Here is a 12,345-nt window from a genome sequence, read left to right on the forward strand (position 1 = left end):
TGTCCCACATATGGCCCCTACTATCCCTCGGGAAACTATGCAAAGAGTAGCCATTCCTATTATAAGAAGATATGCTCTAATATTCCTGAAGTAGTTATTTTCTATACACACCCTACAGCTATATGTTTTTATGTCTTCCCTCTTGTAGTTCTTCTTCTTTTTTCCCTTCTTAAACAGTAATTCTCTCATTATATTTCAAGTCATTGGAGGTGTCCTTTCCTCTATAAGGCTTTCCTTAACAATACTTTCCCCACCATCTTCCATCCCATGCAAACAAGCATTGCCTCATTGCTCTGTTTCTATGTCACTCTTGGACATACCACTATTCTAACACCCATCCTACCCACTTTGCTCTGCACCATGCAAGTGCCTTGCTTTCTGCTAGCTGCTAAGCATCCATCTTACTAATCCATCTTTGCGTCCTGGGGGAAGAGCACAGGGCCTGTATACAGAAGACACTAAAAACGCTATTGAGCAGCTATAAGCAGAAATTCCTGCTCATTTAAATTAAATATTTTATCCCTCAAGGGACTAATTACTGAGTGTCACAATTTATCTACAGGGCTAGATTTCTGCATCACCTCTCTTCACACTCACTCTCTCCGTAATCAACAACAGTTCCAATCCGTAACACCTGCCAATTTTTTCCACTTAGTGTCAATCTCATGTTCGTATTTCTACCTGAATGTCTGAGAGGCATCTTTTTAAAAAACCCATTTTTTACGATTCTTTTTCTGCTTCTTTCACCACGCTTGCTTAAATGAGATCTTCATTTGCCTACCTTCTAGGCTCTATTCTGTGAGCTGAGCATCAAAAATCAAGTAAGAACAATTCCTGACCTCAGGGAGCTTACAGTCTGATAACAAATTACATGGAGGGAGCTAAGCACCAGACGCTGCTAGGGAACAGGGGCAGAGCTCCTAAATCGTGGAATGTTTCCCCAAGAAGATGGTGCTTGAGCCAGGATTTGAAGGATCAGTGGAAATTATAAGTGGAGTAAGGAGGTGAATAGCATCACAGGTAGGAAGAAAAACAGCTGGGAAGGGGCTCCAAGTAAAAGGAGTGGTGGCCAGAAGCAGCTCAATATGTTTGCAGATCGTAAAGCAGCTGATACACATGGGATACAAGAGAATGCACATGAGACGGTGCAAGATTAGGGCAGAGGTAAACTTGGAAGGCCCTGTGACTAAGTTTAGGTATTTGAATTTTAGGTTTACAGCAACCAGGGGGTGCTGAGGAATTGAAATCACATTTATGTACTAGAAAGGTCTCTGCAGATCCCGAGTGGGGAGATGGAGAGGCATGGAAGAGGTAAAGAGAAGACAATTATATGGCAGCTACAGTTTTCCAGGCAAGAAGACATTAAAAGCATGAATAAAAGAAGTGGCAATGGGTGTAGAAAGTAGGGAAAACAGGCAAAGTTAGAACTTGGAGCATGTGGTCACTAGGGGTAAGCAAATGGAAGGTTTCCAAGATGATTCTCAGGTTTCACACATGGACAGTGGGTCAGTTGGTGGTGTTATTTCCAAAGACAAGGAGCAGAAAAGGAGGCGCAGATCTGAGGAAGAAGATAATGTCAGGTTTTAGATACGTTTAGACTAAGAGCAATATCCTTACCTTGATGAGCACAGAGAAATTTGTAAAATTATTGAATCACTATACTGTACACCTAAAACTAATTTAACACTGTATTTTAACTACACTGGGAGTTTTTAAAAAACAAGTTTGGATTAAGACCCATCTGGGCATTTAAGCAGAAAAAGCAGTTGGGTACTTTCTAGGTTAGCAAAGTAACTCATTGAGAAGCTATGCATTAAGTAAGACCACCCATCCCAACAGTGAAAAAAAAAAAAGGTGGGGGGAGCTAAGAAAGTAGAACTGAGGAACACCACAATTTAAGGAAAGAGAAGAGAAAGAGGCTGATGAGAAGGCACAAACAGAAGGTCAGAGAAAACCAGGACAGAGGAGTAGAATAGTATCCAAAAAGTAAATATAAATAACATTTTTGAAAATGGAAGACTGATCAATAGTGTCAGAAACCACAGAGAAGTTCAATAACTTTAGGCTAAAACTACTCTCCACTGACGTAATATTTTCGACCATTGCTCGGTTTGTAGGCATTATTCAAATTTTGAGATCAGCTTTAATTTGATATGTACAATGGTTTTTATGACTAGAAATTAATGTCATTACTTTTCTCAACTCACTATAATCTGGAAGACCTAGCCATCATGAATGCTTAGAATTCCCAGTGTTGGTATGTGAGGAATCACCTAATTCCAAATGCCAATTCCTATGCATTATGTATTAAAAAGGCCTTTGCAGAGGCTGGGGGGGGGGCTTACTGCAGAAGAAATCATTCTAACACTAGGATATGTCCCCCTCTTTTTTTATAAGCACACCTCAGTCAGGAAATTTGTATTCTAGACCTAAAGCTGTTACTAACTAACTGTGTACGCTAGGGGAATCACTTACACTCTTTGGACTTTTTTATTCATGGGTAAATTTACGGGATTGGGGTCTTCTGTTATAAATAGACTGAGTGAGATAAATCAGTCTGGGAGAGCTAATGTGTGCTTCTTTAGTCATCTTCTATACCGAATTTTCACTAGGTATACATATCCTTTCTTAGAGTTGCCTTTACGCTTTTGGTTGGAATGGGCCTTTTGCCAACACAGTTTACAAGGTCTACCTCCTAAAGCTTGTTTCATCTTTGCTTCACTCTTCTCCCTACTGTGTTAGGCAGAGTTCCTTCTTCCTGTCTATTTCCAAAACGTATTTCACAAACCTCTATTATAGAATTTAACACATTTTACCCTAATTACAAGATAATGTAGTCTATTCTGTCTATTTCCAAAACGTATTTCACAAACCTCTATTATAGAATTTAACACATTTTACCCTAATTACAAGATAATGTAGTCCTTGGAGCACAGGGTTTAATTATATTTAAGTGAGTATCCCAAGCATATAGCCTGTATCTGACACCAAATATTGTTTAGCAAATGCATAGGAATTATGTGAACAAAGGAGCCCGATATATCATGATGCCTTCAGCTGGAAGAGAAGTGGCTAGCTCAGTTCCCCCCGAACTCTGAATGAAACTACTGAAAGTCTATAGATGTGTCATTGTGTACAGAGTGGCACGAGCTCGTGTGGCTCAGGACTCTATAAAAGGTTTCCAGAGAAGCTTCATCGCGAAGTTCTATTTAATTAAATGACGAGGCGGGATCACCAACAAAGAGATCCTAGAGGGCAGCCAGTCTATCCACTTTGAAGCAATACATATTGAAGCATAACTCTTTTGGGTAGGATAGATGGGGAGATGGATGATAACAGAATACCTAAACAACTGCTGGCTGAGAGACTCAAAGGCAGCAGGAGGGACACTTTATTAAGTGCCTGCCACCGCACCATTACAAACAGGGCAGAACCACTGTGCGTACAGAGAGCAATGATAGCAGGCTGGCTTACCTAGGGAAGGGCTGAAAGGCATGAAGAAAAAGCTTAAAACGAGATCTACCAGGCTAAACAAAGCCAGCCTTGATAGGCACATGCCATTTTGAGATCATTCTTTTCTTGGTCCATGCTACGGGACTCTAGCTGGTGGATGGACACCTCTTTGTAGCATAGTTTTGTGCATTGTTGTGTCTGTATCAAGCCTATAGTAAATGTTTATGGATGATGATATATTGATCTGTTTTATAACCCCCCCATATAAATGGATAATAAACCTTATCTACAGTGTTATTTTCAAATAAACAATGGTATACTGAACAGATACGCCATCTGAGATGTAAACTGTGAAAGAGATTTAAAAAATATACCACTAGCTTCAAATTCTTGATTATTTCATCAATTAGAATTTTATTTACCAATAAACGGAAATAATTTGACTTCACTTCTCATAAATATTCTCATGCATGTCAGGTATGTTTTGGCTTTAATTGGAAATCTGGTTACAAGAATCTAGCTCTTCAGATATTTGTAATTAAATGTGGTAGGCTTAACTCCCGCTATCAGATGCATTCTGGTTAATCAAAATATTAGTCTTACTTCTAGAGAGAATTTGTGATGATATAATGGAAGTGTCTATAAACATCTTTAAAATATGAATTATCATTAGAACAATAAAATCAACCAGAAATAAACACAGTCAAATCATTTAATACATCTTGAGCATCTACCATATGAAAAAGACTGTTTAAGTGCAGGGAAAATGTAAAAATATCAAGAGAATATATGACCTCAATATTTAGTAGGGGAGAAAAAGCTGGAGACATAACTAACTGTGATACAAGGTAGAATGGGATAAATGTGATAAGAGCTATGACAGTTTGCTAAATTAATAAAATGTAGTCAAAGTTACAGTGACTATTTGATGTAGTGTAATTAGGAATTAGGTAACCATTGCTAGTTAAACACTTTTTCCTAAGCAATGCACAAGATTCTATGGGCTGAGACTTGAAAATATGAGACTTATTCTCATCCTTCAGAGACGAATTTATCTTAAAGGCCTGTTTTAATAACTAGAATCCCCAGAAAGTAGACTTGATGCTCTAAAACTTCAGAAAATGGTAGACACTCTGTTTAGAATCTAAACAAAATTTATTGAATATTACTTAAGCCAGGAATTATACTAATTTCCAGAGTATTAACTCCTGAAACCCTGTCCCATATAAAGTAGCTTAGGGGGAAAAATGAATAAAATAACATTTAACACAGGAAGCAACAAATATGTAAAACTTGGTATGCTGACTGGCTATGAATTGAAAATATTAATAAATACAAAAAGGGACTTAACCTAATTTATGAGACCAGCATACTGTACTAGCATATGGCAATAGAATGAGATTTCGTTCAGGGATCATTGCTTAACATTATCTCCCCTTTCTCTGTATCTCAAACCACACTTTGTGAAGGAAAGTACCACCCAGCGCTAATACCCCTGCTCTTTGATTCTAAGGATCCAGGGAAGTTCAGCACTAAAAATCAAATGGGGAACATTTTCTTTTTGCTATTTTCAAAAAAAAAAAAAAAAGGTGACAATTCTACCTCTTCCTAAGAGCTACTCAGCTGCAGATAAAGACCATCTCAGACCAGGGGAATAATAATTACCACTTCTAATCTTTTGACAGCCCAGCCTGCAGCTAAAATGACTGGCAGACCTCACTTTTTGGCTGCAAGGTAGGAGGTTCTCATACCAGTCTATACTCAAGCTGTGCTACATGACAACCCAAGCTCTTGAAGCAACCTGGAAAATATATTCAATAAAGCAGATGTTTTTCTATGTGATATGAAACACTCAGAAGCTTCAAAATACTATGAAATTAAGACAGTTTGCTCGCTGTCCTCCCATCTCAGGATCATTTTGGAGACTTGCTATAAATACTGGTTTCTAGGTTCCATCTGGTTTCTACTCAATCAGACATTCTAAAGGTGGAGACCAGGAACTGAAATTAATCTACTTCAAATGTAAAAATTTGGGAATCACACATCTAAGTTGGGGTATGTCCCATGGAAACATAAAAAACACAGAGAAAATAATTGGAAAATTCATAGAGTGTTGGCAACTAAGAATGTCAAAAATCATGTGCCAATAGCAGGCAGCTAACATTTCTTATCTACTGTATGAACATTGTTCATATAGAAACGACCCCCTAATTACAATGCACATAAACTAAATTGGAAAGGGCTCCCTAGGAGACTCATGCGTATGAAAAAGAAACACTGTCAGACTGAAGGAACATAATAGATGGTTTCCACACATAAATATGGTTAATAACTACATCAGAGCCTTGGAGCCTGTGAGGATGAAAAGAAAATCTAGCAATAATCCAACATTTCACACAAGCTGCCTTCTGTCACAGCCTGAGCTCACCTGCCAGGCCCTATCTCTGTAACTTCAATATCTTACTTTTTATATCTATTCTGGAGTCATCAATTTCTACAAGTGGCATCTGACTATTGCCTGCTGGGATTTTGTGGTTGATTCATAAAGAGTATATGGGGAATTGTATTGTAAAACTTACAGGGTTTATAAGCTACTTTTGAAAAGTAAGAATTCTAAACTATTTCAAACTATCCAGGAATAAATTTCTCTCATGATACTCTGAGAACCAGGAAATGGAAACAAGTGAACATCTCATCACATTTCAGCAAAGCTCCATTAGGCAAATGCTTTCTGGACAATGCAACCGTGATAAGACCCTGTGCACATGAACTTGTCCTTGAATTTAGGATCTGAAAATGAGCTTAGTGATATTCTCCGGTAGGACTAGTTATAAAAATCAGAGAGAATACATTCACCCTGGTTTCAAATGGAAACTGTATACAAATATTTTTGTTCTTCAATATCAATAAGAAATCAAGAGAAAAAGAAAAGCAGCAACATGGAAAATGTAAAAGATTTTATAATAAAAAAAATGAGAGAAATTGTATAGGATAAGCACGCTGGAGAGCCTGATCTACAAGAAACAAAAGACAATTTTAGACTGCATATACTTTGTGTTCTCAATGAAATAAAGGAAAAAATTCAGTCTAGTAAATAAGACACAAAATCTTACAGTAAGAAGAAAATCATATAGGAAAGCCAAAAGTACAAAAGGAGAATTAAAACGTTGTATTAGGTATATTGAGAAGAAACTTATTAGAGAAACTTAAATCAGTAAAGAAAAATTTAATCTTTTAATAGTGAAAGAAAACCAGAGAAATGTACTTGTTGTGGGTCCTTTAAGAGATCAGTTATACTAAGGATAAATAAGGAAAAAGAAAAGTGCAAGGTATAATGAGAGGTCTTTACTGTGCAGAGTTATCCTGATGTGTTTACTGTCTAGTTCTTCATAAAAAATGCTCGCTGATCCCTCCCCTATGCCACTGGATATATAGAAATGTTAGTCAAGTAACAGATCCTTGAGATTTCCTGCCTTGTATATGTCACTCTTTGTCATAAACATGTCCTACAAAGGTACATAAGGTGTTTATTACTAGCTCTTTCTTACCAGATCTAATCAGCTTATGACCAGCGTCCTGGTAGGAGTAATGTCTTTCTAGATGGTAACAAAGATCCTTTGAAATTGACGATCACAGAGAGTGGGAGAATTGACACAGTTCTGAAGTAAAACAATGAAGATAAACTGCTATTTCTGCCAGTTAAAAGCAGACTGTTTCAGGTAGGTTTTTTTCTAATTGGTATAAAGGAAAAAGTGCATTTGCCAGATGAAAAAAGCAGCTTTGATGGGTGACCTTTTAAATTAAGTTTATGATAATCTATTGTGACTTTTCTATTCTGGACAAATGGTCATTTTCCTGATGAAGATGTTTGAGGAATCACCACCATCTGCATTGTTTTTGATGAAAATTCTTCCTGGGATATAAATAGTTCTGATGTAAAAAGAGATTATTGTGATGGGTTGCTTCCAGGGAATGATATCAACAAAATGGTGAAAAAGAAAGCCCCAAACCCTCCTTCTGCCCACAGAAACACAGACTTACCAATACATGGACTAATTCCCTCTGTGAGTAATCGAGAAAACATGTTAAGAAGCTCCTGTACCCCAAGCGAGCATGAAACCAGAGACATCAAAACATGGTGATCTGCAAAAACAAAAAACAAACCGAAAAACCCTACCAGTACCTGGCTTCTCCCTGGGGACAGAAAGAGAAGACTATAACATGTACCCAATACATGTACCCCCCCACCATGTACCCCCGTGTGGGGGCCGGGAGGGAACTGCCCAAGGGACTGGCTTCTTAAGTGCCTGAATCTAAGCGATGACCGGAAAGGGTGCCAATTTGGGGGCAAAGAAAAATAAAGTTGATGGTTTGGACTAACATTCATTCACTAGCCATAGTCTCCCCCCCAGCCCTTTACCCAGTGTGGAATGAAAAGAAGAAAACCCCAGCTTCTCCCTGAGGAAGGAAGGAGTTGGAACATGAGTCTCACATTCTGTCTTTTCAGGGGGCTTGCCTAGGGACTGGTTTCTGTCACGACTGTCTTAGAGCACTAAGGGGACCCTATGTGCCCTAGATGCCTGGGGGCCCCTGAGAACAAAGGAGAGCTGGGCAGGTTGGTGCCGCTCAAGCATTCCTAAATTGACAAACTTGAAAACACTAACAAAGAACAGTCTAAAAAGGTAATTGACAAAGCAATCCCATTTACAATGGCATAAAAAATAATGAACTACTTAGGAGTAAACTTAATGAAGGAGATGAGAGACTTGTACACTGAAAACTACAAAATGTTGCTGAAAGATATTAAAGAAGACACAAATAAATGGAAATACATCCTGTGTCTGTGGTTTGGAAGACGTAATATTGTTAAAAATGTCCATAGTACTCAACCTGATCTACAGGCTCAGTGTAAGGTCTATTAAATCCCAATGGCATTTTTGCAGAAATAGAAAAAAGGATCCTAAAATTCAAATAGAAACACAAATGATCTTGACTAGCCAAAACAATCTTGGAAAACAACAACAACAACAACAAAGCTGGAAGCCTCCTACTCTTGACTGAAAAACGTGTTATAAAGTTATAGTAATCAAAACAGTTACGGTACTGGTCTAAAATGGACACATAAACCAATGGGAAAAAATAGAGATCCCAGAAACAAACCCACTCATAATACTGTCAAATGCTCTTTGACAGGACAGCACAATGGGGAAAGAACAGTCTCTTCAATAAATGAGGCTGGAAAACTTGAGTGTCTACATGCAAAAGAAAAAAATTAGGGCCTAATCTTAGAACATACAAAAAAATCAACTCAATGTAGATTAGGAAGTTAGCATAAGACCTCAAACTATAAAATTCCTACAAGAAAACATAGAAGAAAAGCTTCATAACATTGGTTTGGCAAGATATCCTAGAAAGGACACCAAAAGTACAGGCAATGGAAGTAAAAATAGACAAGTGTGACTACATCGAACTAAAAAGCTTTTGCATAGCAAAGGAAATAACAGAGTGAAATGCAACCTGTGGAATGGGAGAAAATATCTGATAATGGGTTAATATCTGAAATATATAAAGAACTCCAAGCTCAATAGCAAAATAACAAATTTGATTTAAAAATGGGCAGAGGACTTTAATAGACATATCCTTAAAGAAAACAAACAGAAGTCCAACAGTTATATGAAAGGATGATATCACTAATCATCAGGGAAGTGCAAATGAAAACTACAAAGAGATACTATCTCAATGAGATATTATCAAAAAAACAGAAAACAACAAATGTTAGCAAGGATGCGGAGAAATCAGAACTCTTAAGTACTGTTGGTAGGAATTTAAAATGGTGGAGCCACTATGGAAAAAAGAATTCAGAACAGAACTACCCTATGATCCAGCAATTGCATTTGTTGGCATTTCTCCAAATGAACTGAAATCAAGATCTTGAAGAGGTCTTTGCACTCCCATATTAACTGCAGCATTATTCACAAAAGCAAAGAGATGGAAACAACCTAAATGTCCATCAAAGAATAAACAGATAAAGAAAATATATACATACATGGGTTGTTATTCTGTCTCATAAAAGAAAGAAATTCTGTCATAAGCTACAACAAGGAGAATCCCTGAGGACATTATGCTAAGTGAAGTCAGTCACAGGAGGACACACAATCCATAATTGTACTTATACGAGGTGTCCACGGAATCAAATTCATAGGAGCAGCAAGTAGAATGGTGGTGCCAGGGACTGGAGGGAGGGGGAAACAGAGCTGCTGTTCAGTGGACATAGAGCCTTAGTCATGAAAATGGAAAAGTTCTGGAGATCTGCTTTACAATAATGTGCATATACTTAGCAATGCCGTACTGTGCACTTAAAATTTTGTTGAGAACAGTAGTCATGTTATGTGTTGTTTTACCATAATTTTTTAAGTGGATCCCATAGTTCCCAGTTCTGCTGAATATCATCAATGATTACCTATGGGGAGCAACATGGTATGATATGAGGGGGAAATCAAGGACAGCAGTAAAGAGTATTTTTATTTTTAGTCTCTATACAATGATGTCTTCTTAAATTCTTAAAAAGACAAGCATCTTTTCATGTATTATTTTGTAATAGATAAATAAAAGAACATGGCCTCAGTTTTAAAAACGAGAGAGAGAGAGAGAGAGATGTATTACTTCCAGAGAATTTTACTTGCCCTTTGTAGCACAGTAGCCTTTACTCCTTGGGTGAGTGAGACAATGTGGGGATTCTCCTCATTGATGGGTGTGTTTTGGATGCATGCAGGAATTGAGGAAATGACAATTAGGTGCTTTTGCAGACTCACTGGGTCCACAGTGCCAGACAATGAATTTAGGTCAACATTTTGCTTATTTCACTTCCATAAATGTCCTTTCTGTGAGTAGGCCACAGAAATATTTCAGTTTTCCAAGGTTTATCTCAGTTCAGAATTGACATCCATCCTGGAAAAGTCTATTTCCCTCTTCCTTGGATACAGGCAGTGTGATGAATAATGGCAGATTCCTTAGTGGAAAGATGAAAGAGAGTTACTGGATAGAACTATTGCAACAAGATCAGGCGTCCTCTTTGTGCACAACATTCCAGGTCTACGGATTGGCTCAGGTCTTAGAAGTGAATGAGAGGCTATGATCCTCTCTTATAGAGCAAAACTGTTCCCTTTCCACCAGATACTGATTTTTTGTTTATACAAATCATGCAGGATCACCTCTGTTAATTTTCTAAGGTTAAACCAATTTTAATTCCTGGAATAAGCTCAACTTGGTCATACATTATTAGACTTCTCATATCTTGCTAGTATCTTTAGAGCTATGTTCACAAGTGAAATTGGTCTTTCATTTTTACTCACAAAATGTTCTTGTCAGGTTTGGTACCAAGGTAATGCCAGTTTCGTTACGTGAGTCGAGTACTTTCCTCTTTTTCTCTATGAGATATTGCATAGATTGTTTTTTTCTTAAATATTTTGACAGAACTCTCTGTGGAATTTACCTCTGGCTTAACTTTTCTGTGCACAAATAGGTTTGGATAATTCAATTTTTCTAACGGCTATAGGTCTATGAGTTTTTCCAGTTTTTGAATTAGTATCAGTGATGTTAATTTCTAAGAATTTGGCCCACTGCATTTGAGTCTGAAATTTACTGGAATGATATTTTTCGTAACATGCTCTTATTATCTCTTCATATGTGCAATATCTGTTATGTCTAAATATTAACTTCTGATATTTGGTCATGTCTTTCTTCTCTGTTTTAATCAATTTTACCAGAGGTTTGTCATTGTTAGAAGTCATTTATAAGAAACAACTTTTGACTTCTGTATTTAACATGTCTCTTCTTGTTTTTATTACTTCCTTTCTTCTACTTTCTTTGTATTTATTTCGGATGTCTGGACAGTTATTGAGAAAGATAAAAATATCTCTATTTTTAATTACCCTTATTGCTAACATTTACAAATTTGTATAATACAGATGGTACCCAGAAGAGCCATGCTAAAAGGAAAAAATACTACCAAGTAACCTAAAATGCGTGGCTCTCTTTCTGTGGTTGCTGGACGTCAGCAAGGGACTGCAAGCTGCGGAGTAGCAGACCTTTGTTACACAGACAGATGTTTCGTTACGCTGTTGCTTGAGATACCTAAAGCAGACTTGCAAAATTATAGACCTGCAAGTTATTGAGCTTATAACTATAGTAGAATTGATTTGAAAACCTCAGAATATAGGTCTGTTAGCTTCTTTTTGTTGATTTTTTTGGTAAGTTCTACCACTGATGGTACAATGTAGCCTAGTTAGCACAGGTTGCTCTGAAGAGGTAGAGTTTACAGCACTTAAGACTGTAGCCTGGAGTTTCCCCAAGCAGTTCCTACAAAGAGTTTTCAGTCAATGAAACCAAGCCCAGAGGCAAAACTCAGAATAAGGTGTGGCGCTTTTAGTCCATTCAAGGTTAGTTAAAAACAAAACAAAACAAAAAACAGTAAATTAAAGACCAGTATATTTAAGTATAAAAATATCTTTTGATGAGATTTTTACTTATGATTACTTGCAGAGAGAATTGACTAGAAGCTACTGAATTTTTTAAGGAACAGTATTTCCAAAGAAACAACCCACCTATGAAAGTTTGTCATTTGCCTAACCTTGAAGCAAAACTCGCCCTCACACCTGCGATCATGACGTGGACTAAACTATCAAGCTTCTAAAAAGAAAGATATTTTCCAGTGTTTTCATTATGAAGGGTAAGGACAAGGACAGTCTCACAAAGGACAAAACCACACTATAGTCACAATATCCAGAAGGCATTATAATGAGCTACCACTTGGGTTAACCAAGGAACTTAAGTCTGTGACAAAACCGATTTTTCACCACTCTTGCCCAGTGGATTTAATGGTTGTGATAGTTC

At 37.3% G+C, this 12,345-nt stretch overlaps 1 long non-coding RNA gene across 1 annotated transcript in view; it reads right to left on the reverse strand.

Moving 5' to 3' along the window:
- LOC148109638 (uncharacterized) overlaps positions 1-12,345 on the reverse strand; it is a 214,036-nt gene that overhangs the window by 90,254 nt on the left and 111,437 nt on the right. The gene's annotated exons all lie outside the window — the stretch shown is intronic.

This window comes from Ursus americanus, chromosome 7 (genome assembly GCF_024610735.1).
Source record: "Ursus americanus isolate L20-20 chromosome 7, mUrsAme1.1.p, whole genome shotgun sequence".
NCBI lineage: Eukaryota > Metazoa > Chordata > Mammalia > Carnivora > Ursidae > Ursus > Ursus americanus.